The 24,149-nt window shown below is 32.9% G+C and overlaps 1 long non-coding RNA gene across 1 annotated transcript; it reads left to right on the plus strand.

Moving 5' to 3' along the window:
- Nucleotides 1-933: 933 nt before the first annotated feature.
- On the plus strand, nt 934-1,397 carry LOC139868859 (uncharacterized). The gene is made up of 2 exons (XR_011765994.1): nt 934-1,039; nt 1,170-1,397. It is a non-coding gene; the product is annotated as an uncharacterized lncRNA (long non-coding RNA).
- Nucleotides 1,398-24,149: the final 22,752 nt, after the last annotated feature.

Genomic DNA, 24,149 nt, shown 5'->3' on the forward strand with positions numbered 1-24,149 from the left:
AAACCTACTATTTATGGAAAGCTTCCATTTATAGTAAGCTTCTAGTTTAAGAAGTTCGGGTTATAATTCTTAACAAAGATGTTGTACAATCTCGCCCAAACTTCGTTGCTAACATGCAAGTCACTCGAATGATCTATTGTTACCGGGTGCCCAGGATTCTTGACCAGAATCTAAGTCATGGCATTAGAAATCCACAAGCGTGCCATAATGGTGCCAAGGATCACCCTAGGCCACAAGTAGCGGTGATGTTTGTAGTCTTTGTACGCTATCTTTAATTATAACCTTCACGTTATAAGTGTATACACATAACAATTTATTAATGTACTTGTTAATTATATATATATATGATAATATGACTTAGTGTGATTAAGGTGTTACCATATAGATAAGTTTTCATGTTATAATATTACTATATATTATTATCGCGTTAATTAATACCTTATTATGCTTTATATGATTTATAACCAACTTATAATATTTAACAACGCCTTAATTTATAAACTTAACAATATATAATTTTTTTTAATAATTATATATATATATAAAGTATAACCTTAAAACTTAATGATATTTAATTTGTAAACTTAATAAAGTACAAGGGCTAGTTATGTAAATTATAAAATCAAATCTCATATCTTAATTCATGTGTACGTACAACATCACGTGAACGAATGAATGATTTTGGTTTTTTTATTTTTTATTTTTTGTTTTTTTTTCAAAAAACAGTAGAAGTTAAATAAGTTAAATATACAGTGTATATGGAATATAGTCTTTATGTGATATATGTTGACATAATTATAGTGGGGTCATAGAAAGTTAGCTAGTAAACATTATGTGGACATGAGCAGCTCCACGTTTTTAGTTTTAGGTGAAAAAAAGTTGGTAGGTTTTCAAGTATATAAGAGATGTCTAGCTATTAAATATGAGTGCAGAAAAAAAGAAAAAAAAAACACCATTTACCTCTTTACAACTCAACCCATAAAACTACCCATATTATTATTTCTTCGTCTTCTTCCTTGGTACAGTATACATACCCCAAGCAAGTATCATTATTCTCTTAAATTTCTTTTAAGTTTTCAAAGCAGAAGTTATTTATATTTTTCATCCATATTCAGATTCATAGAACTATCATATATTAGTATTAAAATTAAAAAGCTCAAGTTTTATAGGCTATACCTTCGAGTAAGATGAACGAAAAAGACGAGTGATCGTAGGCGTTGCGGGTGTTGGGGCTCGACAGAAAACAGAGACAGAAACAACTTCGTGAGGATGATTCTTGGCCAGAAAGTGAGCGGAAGGTGGTGGCTATTTGGTGGTGTTTTAGGCCAACAATGGTTTTGCCTAATGATGGGTTTGATCGTGGGTTTTTTTTTTTTTTTTTTTTTTTTTTTTTTTTTTTTTTAGAGGAAACAAGAAAGCAAGTTTCTTTGATTTGTGAATGAGAGATTATGAAGTTTAGGAGAGTTTTTATAAGGGAGTAATTAGAGATTTAGGAGGACTCTTAGTCTCATTAGGATTAAGAAGTTCATGGTAGTTTTATGGATAAAAGCTTATCTCAAGTTAATCTCATGTATTGGAAATCAAATATCACGTTCAATTATCTTTATTTATTCATTTACTAAATTTTTTTTTTTTTTATGGAATATGTATTGTGTATGTATAGTTATATAACCGCATGACTAAAAGGGAATTGAAATGGGATACGGAGGCGCAAGAAACGGAAGTGATGTGTTTCTTTAAGATGATAATATTTATGATATTCGAATTGTTCTACTCCGTCCCAGATTAATTGTCCCCAGACAAAAAATACACAGTTTTAGGAAATTCCACTAACTTTATTTCTCCACCAATGAAATATCTTCTCTCTCCGGATCCACCAATGAAATATCTCCTTTCCTTTCTATTTATGGAAGTAGACAATTAATTTAGGATATCCCAAAATGAAATACTGGACAATAATTTAGGGACGGAGGGAGTAATTAATAATACTAAACATGCAGATATGTTTGGAATGTATGATGATCACCTAAATGCATGTGTTTGACTTCATCTTACCAATCAACTCTACTATAACAATTATCCTCGAATTTTTATTTATTTATTTAAATTTTTTTTTTTATAGACTTGATTGTCACATAATTAGTTCTAGTCCATAATAAACTGTACATAATACTACTACTACGTAGTAGTATTAAAATTTCAATCTTAATATAAGTAGATAATAATATTTTTATATTTTACTTATTATTTGATAAGTATTATTAATTTTATTAAATTGGTTCTACAACTTTTTTTAAATTTTATTTGTCACCCTAAATTATTACTTATAGATTATATATATATATATATATATAAAATATCACATAATGCATAAACTTTAATTGACAGGGAGTGTTGATCAAAAATTACTATTTAATCAACGTGTTGTTAAATAAAGTTTACGAGCACAAAAGTCCTAATAGTAGAACAATAAACAAAAATGGAAAAACAAATTGAGGGTCGTCATAGTACCTCTCCGTTAATAAAAACTTCGTCCCGAAGTTTTAGGTAGACCTCTCGGATGCTTCTGCTATTGAGAAGAGATGGGGATATTTTCGCTTCATCTGGTCTTCACGTTCCCAGGTATACTCGGGGCCTCTTCGTAAATTCCAACGGATCTTAACAACAGGAATAAAGCATTGTTTCAAACGTTTAACCTCACGATCCATAACTTCTATAGGTTTTTCGGTGAAGTGCAATTTATCATCATTGCGAAAATCATTCAAAGGAATAACAAGTATGTCATCAACAAGACATTTTTTTTTAGATTCGAGATATGAAATGTATGAACTTTAATTAACAGGAAGTGTTGACTAAAAATTACCATTCGGTCAACGTTTTGTTAAAGCAAAGTTTACACTTAACTACAGTGGGGATCTACTTGAGTGATAACTGATATGGTATGAAATTTCAGCCAAAAGAGCCTGGGCGAATAGAACATCTAGTCTTATGTACTTCATCCAAGACTAGTTCTTGAAAATTTCTGAATAGCGGTGATTTTTATAGGATCGACATGTATTCCTCCACTATCAACTACATGTCCGAGTAGTTGTACGGTTCGCAGCCAAAATTCACATTTAGAGAACTTGGCATGAAGTTGTTCCTTCTATAAGAGCTCTAGAATAAATCGCAGATATTGCTCATGCTCTTTCTCGCTCTTGGAATAGATTAAGATGTCATCAATGAAAACGATCATGAAATTATCAAGATAAGGTTTGCATGCATGGTTCATAAGATCCATGGATACAGCAGGAGCATTGGCTAAAACCAAAGTCATGACAAGAAACTAATAGTGTCTATAACGAGTTCGGAAAAGTAGTCTTAGAAACATCAGTTTCCTTGACTCTCAATTGATGATAACCCGACCGAAGATCAATCTTCAAATAAGTACTTGACCCTTGCAGTTGGTCAAACAGGTCATCAATAAGCGGGAATGGATAACGATTTTTGATGGTTAGCTTGTTGAGTTCACGGTATTTAAATCAATACACATTCTCAACGTGCCACCTTTCTTCTTAATGAAAGGAACGGGTGCTCCTCACGGAGGCAAGCTAAGATGAATGAAACCTTTCTCCAAAAGCTCTTGGAGTTGGCTGGATGATTCCTTCATTTCGGGTGGAGCTAATCGGTATGATACCTATGCAATAGGTACAACACCGGGTGCGGATAATTGACAAGTGAAGGACATATATTATCTAGGGTTGATATTTTAGTTGACAATATAGTGATAAGGAGTAGGTAATGGTACACAATGGTCCTAAGGTTGATCAAATCTTATTCCCATCATGATCCATTAGGATTTCTGTGTGATTTATCATAATATAATTACGTTGATCAAGTGTCATTATATTATTCTAAATCATACATTTATCACTCCATAAGGTTACTACTATGTCATCTAGTCAATATTCATCTTCTTCGAAGTGAATGATTCAATGGAAAATGAAAGAAAAGAAAATAACATCATTCATTCATTTAAAAAGAAAATAACCAGAGTATTACAGAAACTTAACGAAATCTTCCAAAATGTAAAAGTACTAAATGATAACATAAAGAACACTATGAGAAATTTAAATGACTCTTGTAGTTGTCAAAAACTCTTCATTGTGCCTCTTCCCCTTCTTCCTCATTATCTCGAGCTTCCTCGGCAGTCATCACAAACGCTCGGCCTTTAGCATTTCCCGTGTTATCCTCTTTCTTTGGACACTGGTTGCGAAAATGCCCTGTTTCTCCACAGTCATAGCATGTAGGAACGGTTGCGTTGACTTTTGTGGCAGGTGTATTGGTCGAAGGAACTATAACCCTACAAGTCTTGGCTATATGACCAATCTTCTTACACTTGGTGCACTCAGCCGTGCACCACCCAGAATGGTGTCTCTCACAACGCCTGCAATAAGGTCGCTTCCCAGAATAACCTCTTCCTGAATTTTTGGCAACTTTCTTATTTGAACCTTGGTTTGATTCATGAGTAGGCTCAATCTTCCTTTTGCCTTCACTAGTCTTAGCCTCGGCTTGTTTATTAGCCGCGGCCTTTCTCCTCTTAGCCATCATCAAGTTTTGAGCCATAAGTATCACCGTATCTAAGGTTTCTTTACTAGCAGCAATAACATTTCCTTGAATCTCATCAGGGAGACCTTCTATGTATCGCTCAATCTTCTTTTGTTCAGTGGGCACCATGTCCGGGCACAATGAAACCAACTCTATAAACCTGTTGGTATAAGCTTTAATATTGGTACCATTAACCTTCAATTCCCAAAACTCTACTTCCAGCTTTTGGATTTGGTTCCTTGGGCAAAACTTATCAGTCATCATTCTTTTCACAACGACCCATGGAATAGCATTAGCAGCATCTAGCCCTATAGTTTGGGCATAAGCGTTCCACCAAGTCAAAGCAAGACCACTTAGTGTATGAGTGGCATACTTCACTCGGTCGACCTCCGCGCAGTTGCAGATGCGAAAGATTGATTCGAGTTTTTCAAACCATCGAGTCAACTCGACTGCTTCCTCATTTCCATTGCAGGATGGAGGCTTACAGTTCATAAACTCCTTGTAGCTACATGATGTAGGTGGATTCCCTTGGTTGTTTCCTTGATTATTGTTGCCTTGGGCGGCAGCAAGCAGTTGTTGAAATTGTGCGTGAGTCAAAGTGACATTTGGAAGAGCGTTAGTACCACGAGTTGCAATTGATCTTCAATACACAAAAACAGTATTAGTTGGAGAGTTATGGTGCACTAGGTAGCAACACCAATGGATAAGAAAAGGTAGTATGGGTTAGTTAGTGATAATGATGGTGAAGCAAGTGAGTAATTTGGTGTGCGAATAAATCATTCAGTGTCGGATCCTTCAGTGTCCGAAATGATGACTGGGTGATGACTAGACATCCTAAAGAAGAAGTACTAACTAAATTCTAAGGCACGGTATGACGGTATAGATATAAGGAGATCATAGTAAGGCAAGCATAGAAATGAGGATCGCACTTTAAACTAAGGCAAGAATATAGACAAATAAGTAAGGTGCTTAAACTAAGGCAGGAAAGGTTATAGTCTTATAGATTGCTAAGGAACCCTAACTAACATGTAAGGCACACATAAAATGCAATCCTGGTTCTCTATAACAAGCCTGGCTCTGATACCACTCTGTCATACCCCCAAATAGGACCGGGGAAATATGACTTCACAATATCACAACACAAGTATGTATAAACGAGAACGACTCTAAATGAGACGTTTCAATAAAATAAAATTTGATTTGCAGCAGAAACATAATAATGTTTTACATATTGAAATTCAAATGATAAGTCTAATATGTGGACTCCAATGCAACAGCGAACTAAGCATCATAGGGCAGCACACAAGCTAATCTTCACCTGAGACAAACATGCTTAAAGTGTCAACACAAAGGTTGAGTGAACATCATAGGTTTAACAATTATAATAAGTTTTAGACCACAAGATTTAATTCAAAATATCAAAATATTCAATATGCCATGAGTTATAATATCAAACTAAACGTTAACCCCTGACACTGTACAGGTGTCGGCAATCATTATTATGTACCCCCTTGACGATAATGCCAATGGGTAGAGACGTCACTCTCAATAGGCCTACTCACAATAATTAAGCTTGCAAATTTCAATTTCAGCAATTAACGATATTATGGCGGGGATTTGCATGTAACAATAATACATGTTTAATAAAAGTCTCACGAAATTGCATATCAAATAGTTTAGGTACTTGTGTCTAAATTGTAAATCATTTAAAAGCAAGCATGTGTCTCACCCCAAAGTTTATAAAACAGTTAAGAAATAGTAAAAAGAGGGGCTATGAAGTTCATCTTAGTAGCAAGTAAGTAATTCCACGCAAGATGTAAGAACTGAGTATGTAAACGGAGATCTCAACCTAGAGATATAACCTTTGATTAGTTAATGTCTAATAGACATAAAGTTTGTTTATTAATATAGCAAACTATATTAACAGTGACGGTTTTCGAGAAAAGTTCATATTCTCAAAAGTTTCTATATTTGGAAACCTACTATTTATGGAAAGCTTCCATTTATAGTAAGCTTCTAGTTTAAGAAGTTCGGGTTATAATTCTTAACAAAGATGTTGTACAATCTCGCCCAAACTTCGTTGCTAACATGCAAGTCACTCGAATGATCTATTGTTACCGGGTGCCCAGGATTCTTGACCAGAATCTAAGTCATGGCATTCGAAATCCACAAGCGTGCCATAATGGTGCCAAGGATCACCCTAGGCCACAAGTAGCGGTGATGTTTGTAGTCTTTGTACGCTATCTTTAATTATAACCTTCACGTTATAAGTGTATACACATAACAATTTATTAATGTACTTGTTAATTATATATATATATATATATGATAATATGACTTAGTGTGATTAAGGTGTTACCATATAGATAAGTTTTCATGTTATAATATTACTATATATTATTATCGCGTTAATTAATACCTTATTATGCTTTATATGATTTATAACCAACTTATAATATTTAACAACCCCTTAATTTATAAACTTAACAATATAAAATTTTTTTTAATAATTATAATTATAATTTTATATATATATATATATATATATATATATAAAGTATAACCTTAAAACTTAATAAAGTACAAGGGCTAGTTATGTAAATTATAAAATCAAATCTCATATCTTAATTCATGTGTATGTACAACATCACGTGAACGAATGAATGATTTTGGTTTTTTTATTTTTTATTTTTTGTTTTTTTTTTTAAAAAACAGTAGAAGTTAAATAAGTTAAATATACAGTGTATATGGAATATAGTCTTTATGTGATATATGTTGACATAATTATAGTGGGGTCATAGAAAGTTAGCTAGTAAACATTATGTAGACATGAGCAGCTCCACGTTTTTAGTTTTAGGTGAAAAAAAGTTGGTAGGTTTTCAAGTATATAAGAGGTGTCTAGCTATTAAATATGAGTGCAGAAAAAAAGAAAAAAAAACACCATTTACCTCTTTACAACCCAACCCATAAAACTACTCATATTATTATTTCTTCGTCTTCTTCCTTGGTACAGTATACATACCCCAAGCAAGTATCATTATTCTCTTAAATTTCTTTTAAGTTTTCAAAGCATAAGTTATTTATAGTTTTCATCCATATTCAGATTCATAGAACTATCATATATTAGTATTAAAATTAAAAAGCTCAAGTTTTATAGGCTATACCTTCGAGTAAGATGAACGAAAAAGACGAGTGATCGTAGGCGTTGCGGGTGTTGGGGCTCGACAGAAAACAGAGACAGAAACAACTTCGTGAGGATGATTCTCGGCCAGAAAGTGAGCCGAAGGTGGTGGCTATTTGGTGGTGTTTTCGGCCAACAGTGGTTTTGCCTAATGATGGGTTTGATCGTGGGTTTTTTTTTTTTTTTTTTTTTTTAGAGGAAACAAGAAAGCAAGTTTCTTTGATTTGTGAATGAGAGATTATGAAGTTTAGGAGAGTTTTTATAAGGGAGTAATTAGAGATTTAGGAGGAATCTTAGTCTCATTAGGATTAAGAAGTTCATGGTAGTTTTATGGATAAAAGCTTATCTCAAGTTAATCTCATGTATTGGAAATCAAATATCACGTTCAATTATCTTTATTTATTTATTTATTAAATTTTTTTTTTTTATGGAATATGTATTGTGTATGTATAGTTATATAACCGCATGACTAAAAGGGAATTGAAATGGGATACGGAGGCGCAAGAAACGGAAGTGATGTGTTTCTTTAAGATGATAATATTTATGATATTCGAATTGTTCTAATTAATAATACTAAACATGCAGATATGTTTGGAATGTATGATGATCACCTAAATGCATGTGTTTGACTTCATCTTACCAATCAACTCTACTATAACAATTATCCTCGAATTTTTATTTATTTATTTAAATTTTTTTTTTTTATAGACTTGATTGTTAAATAATTAGTTCTAGTCCATAATAAACTGTACATAATACTACTACTACTACGTAGTATTAAAATTTCAATCTTAATATAAGTAGATAATAATATTTTTATATTTTACTTATTATTTGATAAGTATTATTAATTTTATTAAATTGGTTCTACAACTTTTTTTAAATTTTATTTGTCACCCTAAATTATTACTTATATATATATATATATATATATATATATATATATATATATATATATATATATATATATATATATATATATATATATATATAAAATATCACATAATGCATAAACTTTAATTGACAAGGAGTGTTGATCAAAAATTACTATTTAATCAACGTGTTGTTAAATAAAGTTTTCGAGCACAAAAGTCCTAATAGTAGAACAATAAACAAAAATGGAAAAACAAATTGAGGGTCGTCATAGGTTACTGGAGAGAATCCAAGAAGATATAAGTTCACACGAGCCTGCCTCCATACAAAAGGCAAGTAGAATGGCTCACAAACTAGTGAACCAGATTGAGGGAAGAATTAAAGAACAGGCAGCCGAAGAGGCCAACGTGAAGCTAGTGAAAAGAAAGTGGGAGGAAAACGGTGATAAGAGTCACCAAAACAACAACAACTATCCCAACAATTGCAACATCAATCGCAACTACAACAAATAGCACAACAACAACAACAACAACAACAACAATCAGAAGCAACTATGCCAAAGGTGTGAAAAGTATCACTCGGGGTTCTGCACCAAATTTTGCAACAAGTGGAAAAGAAATGGCCATAGCGCGGCGAAGTGTGAGGTCTACGGACCAGGGGTTAACAGAACGAAAGGAACAAATGGTGTCGAAACGAGTAATGGCGGAGCAAGTAGTGTCGGAGCAAGTTATGCCAATGTAGTTTATTATAAATGTGAAAAACCGGGCTACATTATTAGAAATTTCCCGAACCAGGAGAACACGAATGGACAAGGCCGCAGAAGAGTTTTTAATATTAATGCGGCAGAGGCACAGGAAGACCCAGAGCTTGTTACGGGTACGTTTCTTATTGACAATAAATCTGCTTACGTTTTATTTGATTCGGGTGCGGATAGAAGCTATATGAGTAGAGATTTTTGTGCTAAATTAAGTTGTCCATTGACGCCGTTGGATAGTAAATTTTTACTCGAATTAGCAAACGGTAAATTAATTTCAGCAGATTATATATGCCGGAATAGAGAAATTAAACTGGGTAGCGAAATATTTAAGATTGATTTGATACCAGTAGAGTTAGGGAGTTTTGATGTAATAGTTGGCATGGACTGGCTGAAGGAGATGAAAGCAGAGATCGTATGTTACAAAAATGCAATTCGCATTGTGCGAGAAGAAGGAGAACCATTAATGGTGTACGGAGAAAAGGGCAACACGAAGCTACATCTTATTAGTAATTTGAAGGCACAAAAACTAATAAGAAAAGGTTGCTATGCTGTTCTAGCACATGTCGAGAAAGTACAAACTGAAGAAAAGAGCATCAATGATGTTCCCATCGCAAAAGAATTTCCCATTGTATTTCTGAAAGAATTACCGGGGCTACCTCCACATCGATCTGTTGAATTTCAAATAGATCTTGTACCAGGAGCTGCACCAATAGCTCGTGCTCCTTACAGACTCGCACCCAGCGAGATGAAAGAACTGCAAAGCCAACCGCAAGAAGTATTAGAACGTGGTTTCATTCGACCAAGCACATCACCATGGGGAGCTCCTGTTTTGTTTGTCAAGAAGAAGGATGGTACATTTAGGTTGTGTATTGACTACAGAGAGTTGAATAAACTTACCATCAAAAACCGTTATCCACTGCCGAGAATTGACGACATATTTGATCAACTACAAGGCTCGTCGGTTTATTCGAAAATCGATTTACGTTCTGGATATCCTCAAATGAGAGTAAAGGAGGTTGATATTCCAAAAACTGCTTTTAGGACGCGTTATGGTCATTACGAGTTTATGGTTATGCCATTTGGATTGACTAATGCACCAGCTGTGTTCATGGACCTTATGAACCGAGTGTGTGGGCCATATCTTGACAAGTTTGTCATTTTTTTCATCGATGACATACTTTTTTACTCAAAGAATGATCAAGAGCACGAAGAACATTTGAGAAAAGTGCTAGAAGTATTGAGGAAAGAAAAACTGTACGCTAAGTTTTCAAAGTGTGCATTTTGGTTGGAAGAAGTTCAATTCCTCGGTCACATAGTGAATAAAGAAGGTATCCAGGTGGACCCGGCAAAGATCGAAACCGTTGAAAAGTGAGAAACCCCAAAAACTCCGAAGCATATACGTCAATTTTTAGGATTGGCTGGTTACTACAGAAGATTCATCCAAGATTTCTCCAAAATAGCAAAACCCTTGACTGCATTAACGCATAAAGGGAAGAAATTTGAATGGAAGGATGAACAAGAGAAGGCGTTTCAGTTATTGAAGAAAAAGCTAACTACGGTACCTATATTGTCATTGCCTGAAAGGAATGATGATTTTGTGATTAATGCAATGAACGAAGGTGATTGCTTATGCGTCTAGACAATTGAAAATTCACGAGCAAAATTATACAACTCACGATTTGGAATTGGGTGCTGTTGTTTTTGCATTAAAGACTTGGAGGCATTATTTATATGGAGTCAAAAGTATTATATATACCGACCACAAAAGTGTCCAACATATATTTAATCAGAAGCAACTGAATATGAGACAACGCAGGTGGATTGAACTGTTGAATGATTATGATTTTGAGATTCGATACCACCCGGGGAAGGCGAATGTGGTAGCCGACGCTTTGAGTAGAGAGGACGGAGAACCTATACGGGTAAAAGCTATGAATATAATTATTCGTACTAACCTTACTACTCAAATAAAGGAGGCGCAACAGGAGGTTGTAAAAGAAGGAAAGTTGAAGAATGAGATACCCAAAGGATTAGAGAAACATCTTAATATTCGGGAAGACGGAACCCGATATAGGGCTGATAGAATTTGGGTACCAAGGTTTGGAGATGTGAGAGAAATGGTACTTAAAGAAGCACATAAAACCAGATATTCAATACATCCCGGAGCAGGAAAGATGTATAAAGATCTCAAGAAACACTTTTGGTGGCTGGGTATGAAAGCCGATATTGCTAAATATGTAGGAGAATGTTTGACGTGTTCTAAGGTCAAAGCTAAACATCAGAAACCATCAGCTCTACTACAACAACCTGAAATCCTGGAATGGAAATGGGAAAACATTACCATGGATTTCATTACAAAATTACCAAGGACTGCAAGTGGTTATGATACTATTTGGGTAATAGTTGATCGTCTCACCAAGTCAGCACACTTCCTGCCAATGAGAGAAGATGACAAAATGGAGAAGTTGGCGCGATTGTATTTGAAGGAGGTTGTCTCCAGACATGGAATACCCGTCTCTATTATCTCTGATAGAGATGGTAGATTTGTTTCAAGGTTCTGGCAGACGTTGCAACAAGCATTGGGGACTCGTCTAGATAAGAGCACTGCCTATCATCCATAAACTAATGGTGTAGAGACCCATCCTAATCCATCCGGACGAAGTCCATATCAATTATAAATGATTCACAATAGTTGATTACATCGCGAGGTATTTGACCTCTATATGATACATTTTACAAACATTGCATTCGGTTTTAAAAGACAAACTTTCTTTTCATCAAAAGTTGACATTTTGCATACCATTTCATAATACATCCAACTATATTTGACTTAATAATAATCTTGATGAACTCAACAACTCGAATGCAACGTCTTTTGAAATATGTCATGAATGACTCCAAGTAATATCTTTAAAATGAGCAATTGCACAGCGAAAGACTTCTTTCATACCTGAGAATAAACATGCTTTAAAGTGTCAACCAAAAGGTTGGTGAGTTCATTAGTTTATCATAATCAATCATTTCCATCATTTTAATAGACCACAAGATTTTCATTTCTCATAAATATACGTCCCATGCATAGAGACAAAAAAATAATCATTCATATGGATTGAACACCTGGTAACCGACATTAACAAGATGCATATAAGAATATCCCCTATCATTCCGGGAAATCCTTCAGACATGATAAAAATAGAATTCGAAGTACTAAAGCATCCGGTACTTTGGATGGGGTTCGTTAGGCCCAATAGATCTATCTTTAGGATTCACGTCAATTAGGGTGTCTGTTCCCTAATTCTTAGATTACCAGACTAAAAAGGGGCATATTCGATTTAATAATCCAGCCATAGAATGTAGTTTTAAGTACTTGTGTCAATTTCGTCAAACATTAATAAAACATCGCATGTATTCTCAGTCCCAAAAATATATATTGCAAAAGCATTTAAAAAGGGGGAAAATGAAACTCACAGTACTGTATTTTGTAGTAAAAATACATATGACGACATTGAACAATGCAGGGTAGGCCTTGGATTCACGAACCTATATCATTTGTATATATATATTAAAATATATACTCGTAATCGAACAATTTCATATCTTGTAACCTTATATATTATATATTTAGTTTGTATATATATTTTAGAATGATTATTATTTATATAGTTATATTAATATGTCTATATCTGGAAAAAAAAATATCTAATTTATTGTATATAGATTTTTATATAAGAAATGTTAATATTTTTTTATATATAGTTTTATGGCTTATTAATATAATTGTAGTATATTTATTAAGTATGTCTTATGTACCAAATATTTATTTGTTAGAATTGATAGTTTTTCTAATAATACTAAAATGGTAAAAATTATGTTTTTAGTAATACTTATAATAATAATAATAATAGTAATAATAATAATAATAATAATAATAATAATAATAATAATAATAATAATAATAATAATAATAATAATGAAAAAAAATTAGTATTAAAAACTACCTCACTAGCTTTTGCTAACAAGAATTGTCACGAGCAGGGATTGAACCTGCGACCTCTCGAAACCCGACACCATACCCAAACCATCCATCTGTTTCCAGTCTTTCTAATATGACCCAACCTAATACTATTTAACCCATCTCTCGGCCCAAGTAATAATTGGTTTAATTACTCGGCCCAACAGATTAAATACACGGCCCAATTCCTCATTTCTGGCCCAACAGCGACTTTTATTTCTAAAAAGAAAACTAGTGTTGTGGCCTAGGTTCGAACCTAGGACCTTCTGCTTATCAGACACTCCATTAAACCATTGAACCGTCAGTTGCTTTCTTGTAACAATTCGCCTATCTAAACATTTATCATATACGAAACTGTTTATCATTCTCATCTTCATAACCCATGTTATAACTAACAATGAATTAACATTTTGATCAGGCCACCACCATAAACATGTTCATCATCATCTATCCTAACATCCTAATCAATACATGGTCATCATCATTAATTATCATGTAACCCATATATCATGATCAACTTGATTTTTATTTTGTGTCTCCACCTTTTTGGCCCAAATTTCCATCTCGGTTTAGTAGAAGTATGGCTTGATCATTTTCAATAGTATATCACAGCCCAAATGACCAACCTTTATGACCCAATCAAGTACCACATCATATGTCCTAATTTAAATATCGATCCCAGCGAAATAAAAAAAATATATAATACTTCGGTAGTATGAAAGTATGATCATGTGTATCTCATTTTTCTTTTTCTTTACAGCTCAATATCCACTAGCAACTCTAATTATGTCCCACTCATCACTAATTATCACCAAATCACTTTATAGATGAAAAGCCAAGATGTCCCTTATATTTCACCTACTACTGTCGGCCCAAAAAAAAATAAAGGAAAAGCAATCCATAGTCTTTTATTTTATTATTCTTAATATCTACTTAATGAGTTTTATATTTAAGGAAAGAAAAAGGCAGTAGTAAAAGGTGATGTGGGTGGGTTTGTTCAAGCTAGGTTCACAAAGGTGGTGGATGGTATGATGAAACGAAAACTGAACGGTACTATCGAGATGATGGTTTAGATGGTGTTCAATTGGTGATGGTTGCCTGCTAGGACAGATATAAGGACAAAAAAAAATAATAAATATAGAAAGGTGGTGATTGATTTGGTTTGAATATTAGCAACAACAAGTGGGTTTTGATGGTACCCTTATCGAACAGAAACATCGAGCAGTTTGGGTAGCAGCTTGGTTGTTGGTTTGCAAACGGAATAGCCAGGTAGCAGTTGTAAGGTTTTGGTGATGGTGTTGATCGATCAAACACGAAACTGGTGATGTATGGGACATAGGAACTTTCATGTAGGGTGATGGTGTTCGATGTGGTTTTGCAGTTAAAATAGAAATAAAAGGATAACAAAACAGTAGTAACAACCATACCGTAGCCTGAATGGTAACAAATGGGGTTGCATTATGGTGGTGATGTAGCGTACAACGAAAGTTGGTTAGACAGTGAGCAGTAGCTGAACGATAATAGAAGTATGACAGAAAAGAAGGGAACGTATAGCAGCAGTAGAATCATACGAATAGAGAAAGAAAGAAAATATGCAGTGAACATAAATGGGTTTAAGGTGTTATTGGTTATGGTGCTTGAAAGGAAAAAGTAATCAAAATAAAATAGTATTAGTGGTGGATGGCAACTCCTATACTAACATGTACTGCATTTATATATAGATAAATATATCTTTCAATATCTAATCTAATAATACTATAATGATTCGGTGGATTGAAATGAAAGGAAACAGAAAAAGTAGTTTAAACAATATTAATAATATTAAACAAAGAAGAAGAAATTAAAACATGTGACTTCCTTAGCCGCCGGGTACTATAGACATAATCATTCAACCGACAGTTTTGCATGGATGATGATTAGTAGTTCGTTGTTAACTAGTGGCGGATAAAAGTTCTCAAAAAATTTCCAAATTTTTGAATTAACTATATTTATTTATTGTGGTCATTATGGTATAAAATTCGATCCTTAAATTGTTAAATAAAAATTACATCAATTGTCCCCCTCAATTAGGGGTAAAATATAAAAATGCTCAAATTTAATATCTAGGTCCTAAATACATTTTTAGTAAACCTAAAATTCATAGAACTCATTTTCAGATTACCGTTTATTTTAAAATAATAACAGTTTGAATCTAACTTGCTTAATATCAATCGGAATATTAATGAGTATTACAATTATTTAATATTCATTTTTAATATACTTTATTTGTATATAGATATGTTTTAAATATTAATGATTATTTTTACATAATTAGTTTCTAATAATTACATCATAAATTATATTTCAAATCATATATATATTTATTTAAATATATACATACCTATTTACAATTAGTTGTTCGTGAATCGTAGGAAATAGTCAAAGTGTAATTTGAATATATGAACATAGTTTCCAAAATTTTCGAGACTCAACATTACAGACTTTGCTTATCGTGTCGAAATCATATAAAGATTAAGTTTAAATTTGATCAGAAATTTCCGGGTCGTCACAGTACCTACCTGTTAAAGAAATTTCGTCCCGAAATTTGAGTATGGTTGTCATGGCTAATAATAAAAATGTTTTCATGATGCATATTAATTGATAAATAGAGTTTTATCATTATTGAGTAATACAGATAAAAAAATTCTATTATTCGAAGAGCACGAATGAAGCTATCACAAAAGAGTGAAATGAATAAATAAAGTTTCGTCTTAACTTTTGACGTAGTCACTGTTGAATTTAGAAAATAAGATGCGTCAAAACTTTTGACGTTGTCTTGGTTGAATTACGAAATTCAAGGGATTTCAAAGAAAATCTTCGAAATCTAAAAGATTTGATTCTTCGGCGAGTGAGGAAATTAAGATCTCGATAATTAAATACGGCGATCTTCCTCGATTACTCTGTCTGATATTTCCATTATAAATTAAACTTTTTTTCGTTCCATTATTTTCACCATTCCTATACTTTCAATCTTAGTTCTTACATCCAAAAGATTGTGAAAATGCTTAATCCCGTCCTAATCCTTGATATTTTTCTAATTATCATTTCTGTCATCCTTCTTTTCAATCTTACACCCGAAAAATCTGTTTAATTCTAATATTACCTTGGGGTGATACTATTCTTAATTATATCATATCTTTATTTTGCTATTCGTATTAATATCCACGGTTTGTAATCTCCGTGTTGTTATCGGGCTTTATATTTTCTCTTACATTTTGGAGCTCTGCCTTTTTATTATCCTCTCGACCTCTAGTAAAGTGAGTAACGGTCCAGAATTCGTAAGTATGGAATTTCGGATAAACATCATGTTCTAAATAAGAAAGAATGTATTAGCACGATTTGATTTGTCAAATTACCATAATCACTGAGAATAGAACTATCAAGAATATACTTGCTTGATATGTTCAGAAGTTAAGCAGAATGAAAGAGTTATGTAACATGGTACATGATGAAGTTATGATCTGTGAATCATCACGTTCCATTAGAAACTCAGCATGACATAATGTAATATAATCACGTTGATCAAGTGTCATTATATTATACTAACTCATGCATCAGTTCCCAACATTACTTCAATACATTCATATTTTAAGCTCGAAAGTTTACAGAATATAGAAACTAACAGCTTCTATATGATGTAACACTGATAGCACGAAGAGATTAATGATTTCAGATAAGAATAGTTATGAAAATATCTTCAGAAATATGGAGGATATTTATAATGAAAGATACGATGATATCTTGGAATTTCTAATATCGAAGGATGGTGAAGAAAATTTGTCCGCAAGAGTTTGGAGTCAAAAGCAAGGTATTCGCTAAAGATTTCATCAGGAATAGAATCATCAGGATTCTTAATGTACAAGTTTAGTCCTTTTGTTTTGTTCAGAGACTCCTTCGTAGTTTGCTCAATCAGTTTTCCAGTTCCAACTTTTCTGAGCTTTTCCGACATACTATTCTTTATCATTAAATTTTCGATGATTAAGCTCGTTTACGATTGTCTACGGTTTCTGCTGCTTCATTCAGCTCTTTCAGCATTCAGAGTATTGATTTGTAGACTAAGTGCTTTTCAAAATTTCAGAATTGAAGATCGTAATTCTAGGAGATAATTGTTATATGTATACATATAACTATTGGTGTAGAAATGTTACGAGGTTCGAAATACTGATTGTTGATTCTCGGTAATTGGTATGGCAATTATTGTTACAGGGTATAGATGAATACATGATGGGGTTTCACTGAATATAATGATTTTTAGGAAAGTCCAGATTCATTGAAGTTGCTGGTAAGTTTACTGCTAATGTGGTGGAATATAAACGGTCCCTCGGTAACTATGATGAAAGGCGAACTTATATATCAAAGTTATAGTAGAGTTCATTCGAATGAGAAGTCGAAGTTGATTTGCTGAAGCTGTGACAAAATTGTCTATTTTGGAAAGGGATTGTAAAGTATTTTCGGTAATAACAACGCCAAAGGAGTTAGAACAGATACGTGTTAAACATTTACTCAGGTTCCGAGTGTTTTCAGGTACATAACTATATGCATCAATCTTTTCTTCTGTAGATGAAGTGCGGTTGGTTCCTCCTCTCGATTGAGGTGTTTTCAAAATCATGAAAGGTTTGAACACAGAATGTAATCATGAAGATACAAATGAGGTTTGAGATGAAATCAAGTGGCAAACTTGAAGAATTGTTTAGTTTCATATATTATAATCAATATTTTAATTCATTTTAATTGTCCAAAGTTATTAGTCCACAGTCGATAGTCCACAGTTAGTAGTCCAATAATTTATATATAGTTTAATATATAATATTCGAATTAATTAATACGTATCGTGACCCGTGTACATGTCTCAGACTCGATCACAACTCAAAGTATATATATTATTGTAGAATCAACCTCAACCCTGTATAGAGAACTTGATCATTACTGCATATAGAGTGTCTATGATGATTCCAAATAATATATATATATATATATATATATATATATATATATATATATATATATATATATATATATATATATATATATATATATATATATATATATATATATATATATATATGCGTCGATATGATATGTCAAAACCTTGTATACGTGTCCCAATTTTTAAAGTGCGTAAAAATAAATAACAGAAATTAAATGACGATAAATAAAGTGCGTAAAGTAAATAACAGAAATGAAATGACGATAAATAAAATTACGAGAATGTAAATTGCGATAATTAAATTGCGATAAATAAAATGTAATCAGTTAGCTAGGAACAATTAGCTAGGAACAATTAGCGTGGATTCTTAACAAAATTCCTCATAGTTAATTTGTTTGTTTATAACAAATTTTATTTTGTCAAATATTTTCTTCATTATGCCACTTGTTGGATTCTGATCAATCAAAATCCAAATATGAAATTGGATGAATATAGTTATTCTGTGGTGAACGGATTTGTATATCGGTGGATGTAAGTAAGATAGTAAACGACTGTTGAATCAGCTTCGAAGAATGTACAGTGTAACCTACTAATGTGAAATCTGAATATTCCTCGGGTATTACCTACCCGTTAAAATATTTTCACAATTAACACTTTGTACGAATGAATTTTTAATTACAATCTTTATAAAAACATATATACATATATATTTTCTTCAGATGTAATCATGGATTAAATGAGTCAATATGATATTAAACTCATTTGATTTACCGTTAGAACAAGAATATATAATCTCTAAAACATTAGAGATTACATAATCGCCATGTCGAACGAAGATAAATGATGTAAAACGATTCGCAGATTGATGATTATGCTCGAGGTACAGAATGAGATGTTGAGGCATGGATTGTTGATGGTACTGGGGCTGTTACGGATGGTACTGTTGGTGCCGGTGATGTTGCTGAAGCTGGTAAATGTTGCACCATATTCTCCAAATTTATTTTTCGAGCGCGAAGTTTGTTGACTTCTTCTATTATTCCGGGGTGATTTTCTGTTTGAACGAGCGAATGAAAAAGGTTTAGAATTTTAGATAGAATATAATCTTGGCGAGATATTCGGGAAATGAGAGAGAAAATAGTATTACAAACAGGTTCGCCGGTAAGTGCCTCAGGTTCATCGCCAAGAGGTAAATTCGGTTGGTGGAAGGGATCGCCTTCTGCGCGTCTCCATTGATTAAGTCGACTATGAACCCATCAGGTGAATTGGGGATGACTGATTGGTTGATTCATTCTGGTGACGCTGATAGGTGAAACTCCATATCGGAATAGCTGTCGGAATCCGAGGAATTCGAACTGGTTGAGGGATTCATCTCGTACGATCAGATGAAGGACTTTTTGTTAAGAAATAGATTATAGGATGTAGATTAGTACCCTGCAATACATAATTTGCATATGCATATATAATACTAAAATCCCATAAGTTACGGAGAAATCAACGGAAGCTGTCAGGCAAAGGTAACAATAACAGATACGCTAAGATATGAATTTATCTATACACAGTCCATGCAATAGAGGCAGTAAGACGTGTCTAGACTTTAAGGATGATAAGCAAATAATTTTCGACACTAAATGATAAGCAAAACTTTTGACATGCAGACACGGTCGAAGTCCAGACTCACTAATGCATCCTAACGACTTATCAGTTATACACACTAATGCAGACCTGGTTCGCTAAGACCACCGCTCTGATACCAACTTTAGATACAGTGGGGAAAACCACCGTCCCACCCAGTGCCTTCCCAGCTAACCGCCTGGTGACCACTGAGTGTACCTCAGATACTGATTTTAGGGCCTGCCTCTTGGCTACTGCCAACCCTCGCAAGGGATCGCAAGGATTAAGAGCCAATGCCTCGTCACAGGTAACACTGTGAGAACCTCCTTTACGACTAACCCGCCACACATGGACGGCGTTATACCAGCTCTGATACCAACTGTAGAGACCCATCCTAATTCATCCGGACGAAGTCCATATCGATTATAAACGATTCACAACAGTTGATTACATCGCGAGGTATTTGACCTCTATATGATACATTTTACAAACATTGCATTCGTTTTTAAAAGACAAACTTTCTTTTCATCAAAAGTTGACATTTTGCATACCATTTCATAATACATCCAACTATATTTGACTTAATAATAATCTTGATGAACTCAACAACTCGAATGCAACGTCTTTTGAAATATGTCATGAATGACTCCAAGTAATATCTTTAAAATGAGCAATTGCACAGCAGAAGACTTCTTTCATACATGAGAATAAACATGCTTTAAAGTGTCCACCAAAAGTTTGGTGAGTTCATTAGTTTATCATAATCAATCATTTCCATCATTTTAATACACCACAAGATTTTCATTTCTCATAAATATACGTCCCATGCATAGAGACAAAAAAATAATCATTCATATGGATTGAACACCTGGTAACCGATATTAACAAGATGCATATAAGAATATCCACTATCATTCTGGAAAATCCTTCGGACATGATAAAAATAGAATTCGAAGTACTAAAGCATCTGGTACTTTGGATGGGGTTCGTTAGGCCCAATAGATCTATCTTTAGGATTCGCGTCAATTAGGGTGTCTGTTCCCTAATTCTTAGATTACCAGACTAAAAAGGGGCATATTCGGTTTAATAATCCAGCCATAGAATGTAGTTTTAAGTACTTGTGTCTATTTCGTCAAACATTAATAAAACGGCGCATGTATTCTCAGTCCAAAAAATATATATTGCAAAAGCATTTAAAAAGGGAGCAAATGAAACTGACAGTACTGTATTTTGGAGTAAAAATACATATGACGACATTGAATAATGTAGGGTAGGCCTTGGATTCACGAACCTATATCATTTGTATATATATATTAAAATATATACTCGTAATCGAACAATTTCATATCTTGTAACCTTATATATTATATATTTAGTTTGTATATATATTTTAGAATGATTATTATTTATATAGTTATATTAATATGTCTATATCTGAAAAAAAAAAATATCTAATTTGTTGTATATAGATTTTTATATAAGAAATGTTAATATGTTTTTATATATAGTTTTATGGCTTATTAATATAATTGTAGTATATGTATTAAGTATGTCTTATGTACCAAATATTTATTTGTTAGAATTGATAGTTTTGCTAATAATACTAAAATGGTAAAAATTATGTTTTTAGTAATACTTATAATAATAATAATAATAGTAATAATAATAATAATAATAATAATAATAATAATAATAATAATAATAATAATAATAATAATAAAAATAATAATAATAATAATGAAAAAAAAATTAGTATTAAAAACTACCTCACTAGCTTTTGCTAACAATAATTGTCACGAGCAGGGATTGAACCCGCGACCTCTCGAAACCCGACACCATACCCAAGCCATCCATCTGTTTCCAGTCTTTCTAATATAACCCAACCAAATACTATTTAACCCATCTCTCGGCCCAAGTAACAATTGGTTTAATTACTCGGCCCAACAGATTAAATACACGGCCCAATTCCTCATTTCTGGCCCAACAGCGACTTTTATTTCTAAAAAGAAAACTAGTGTTGTGGCCTAGGTTCGAACCTAGGACCTTCTGCTTATTCAACACTCCATTAAACCATTGAACCGTCAGTTGCTTTCTTGTAACAATTCGCCTATCTAAACATTTATCATATACGAAACTGTTTATCATTCTCATCTTCATAACCCATGTTATAACTAACAATGAATTAACATTTTGATCAGGTCACCACCATAAACATGTTCATCATCATCTATCCTAACATCCTAATCAATACATGGTCATCATCATTAATTATCATGTATCCCATATATCATGATCAACTTGATTTTTATTTTGTGTCTCCACCTTTTTGGCCCAAATTTCCATCTCGGTTTAGTGGAAGTATGGCTTGATCATTTTCCATAGTATATCACAGCCTAAATGACCAACCTTTACGACCCAATCAAGTACCACATCATATGTCCTAATTTAAATATCGATCCCAGCGAAAGAAAAAAATATATATAATACGTCGGTAGTATGAAAGTATGATCATGTGTATCTCATTTTTCTTTTTCTTTACAGCTCAATATCCACTAGCAACTCTAATTGTGTCCCACTCATCACTAATTATCACCTAATCACTTTATAGATGAAAAGCCAAGATGTCCCTTATATTTCACCTACTACTGTCGGCCCAAAAAAATAAAGGAAAAGCACTCTATAGTCTTTTATTTTATTATTCTTAATATCTACCTAATGAGTTTTATATTTAAGGAAAGAAAAAGGCAGTAGTAAAAGGTGATGTGGGTGGGTTTGTTCAAGCTAGGTTCACAAAGGTGGTGGATGGTATGATGAAACGAAAACTGAACGGTACTATCGAGATGATGGTTTAGATGGTGTTCAATTGGTGATGGTTGCCTGCTAGGACAGATATAAGGACAAAAAAAATAATAATAATAAATATAGAAAGGTGGTGATTAATTTGGTTTGAATATTAGCTACAACAAGTGGGTTTTGATGGTACCCTTGTCGAACAGAAACATCGAGCCGTTTGGGTAGCAGCTTGGTTGTTGGTTTGCAAACGGAATAGCCAGGTAGCAGTTGTAAGCTTTTGGCGATGGTGTTGATCGATCAAACACGAAACTGATGATGTATGGGACATAGGAACTTTCACGTGGGGTGATGGCGTTCGATGGTGGTTTTGCAGTTAAAATAGAAATAAAAGGATAACACAACAGTAGTAACAACCATACCGTAGCCTGAATGGTAACAGATGCGGTTGCATTATGGTGGTCATGTAGTGTACAACGAAAGTTGGTTAGACAGTGAGCAGTAGCTGAACGATAATAGAAGTATGGCAGAAAAGAAGGGAACGTATAGCATCAGTAGAATCATACGAATAGAGAAAGAAAGAAAATATACAGTAAACATAAATGGGTTTAAGGTGTTATTGGTTATGGTGCTTGAAAGGAAAAAATAATCAAAATAAAATAGTATTAGTGGTGGATGGCAACTCCTATACTAACATGTACTGCATTTATATATAGATAAATATATCTTTCAATATCTAATCTAATAATACTATAATGATTCGGTGGATTGAAATGAAAGGAAACAGAAAAAGTAGTTTAAACAATATTAATAATATTAAACAAAGAAGAAGAAATTAAAACATGTGACTTCCTTAGCCGCCGGGTACTATAGACATAATCATTCAACCGACAGTTTTGCATGGATGATGATTAGTAGTTCGTTGTTAACTAGTGGCGGATAAAAGTTCTCAAAAAATTTCCAAATTTTTGAATTAACTATATTTATTTATTGTGGTCATTATGGTATAAAATTCGATCCTTAAATTGTTAAATAAAAATTACATCAATTGTCCCCCTCAATTAGGGGTAAAATATAAAAATGCTCAAATTTAATATCTAGGTCCTAAATACATTTTTAGTAAACCTAAAATTCATAGAACTCATTTTCAGATTACCGTTTATTTTAAAATAATAATAGTTTGAATCTAACTTGCTTAATATCTATCGGAATATTAATGAGTATTACAATTATTTAATATTCATTTTTAATATACTTTATTTGTATATAGATATGTTTTAAATATTAATGATTATTTTTACATAATTAGTTTCTAATAATTACATCATAAATTATATTTCAAATCATATATATATTTATTTAAATATATACA

Source organism: Rutidosis leptorrhynchoides, chromosome 1, assembly GCF_046630445.1.
Source record: "Rutidosis leptorrhynchoides isolate AG116_Rl617_1_P2 chromosome 1, CSIRO_AGI_Rlap_v1, whole genome shotgun sequence".
Lineage (NCBI taxonomy): Eukaryota > Viridiplantae > Streptophyta > Magnoliopsida > Asterales > Asteraceae > Rutidosis > Rutidosis leptorrhynchoides.